Here is a 752-nt window from a genome sequence, read left to right on the forward strand (position 1 = left end):
TGTACTTTTTTTTTTGGTACAGGATCTCACTATGCAGCTTGGACTCATAGTGATCCTCCTGTCTTAGCCTCCCCAGCACTGGGATTACAGGCATGCACCACCATGCCCAGTTTTGGTGGCTGGCATGGTATGCCCTGTGGTTCTGAGGCTGGCATGACATGTGGTACCGGTGTCAAACCCAGGTCCTTGCACTTGCCAGGTAGGTGCTTAGACTAATGAACTGTCTCTCTAGCTCTGAAGCTGTACTTTCTGAAAAGTTTTCTTTTTAATGATACTGAGAGTTGAACCCAAGGCTTTTGGACTGAGATGTGTCCCCAGCTCTTTATTTATCTTTTAATTTAAGGCAGTGTTTTGCTAAGCCATCAGCATGTCCATGCTGGGCTTCAATGTGTGATCCTCCTGACTCAGCCTCCCAAAGTACTAGAATTAGAATAACAGGCATACTGTACCACACCTGGTTAAAGGTCAAAATTTTTGATAGACTTTATCCATTGAAAAGTTTCCTTAAAAACTAAAACATCTTTGTCATTTGTATTAGAGCACAACTAATATAAAATATTGTTGAATATAGATATTTTCTGACACTTCATCCCTGGTTTGAACATGTCAATTCCAGTTCTCCATGCAGACTAACTTCTTCCCACTGCACCTTATCCTCTGCAGGCTATTTGAAGGTCAGCTACTACTAGCACCTCTCACTCACACGACCATCCGTTGTAAGACTTCAGGTTAGGGAAATAAGTGATGGAGCA

The sequence above is a fragment of the Octodon degus genome, unplaced genomic scaffold (genome assembly GCF_000260255.1).
Source record: "Octodon degus isolate 3935 unplaced genomic scaffold, OctDeg1.0 scaffold00208, whole genome shotgun sequence".
Taxonomy (NCBI): Eukaryota; Metazoa; Chordata; class Mammalia; order Rodentia; family Octodontidae; genus Octodon; species Octodon degus.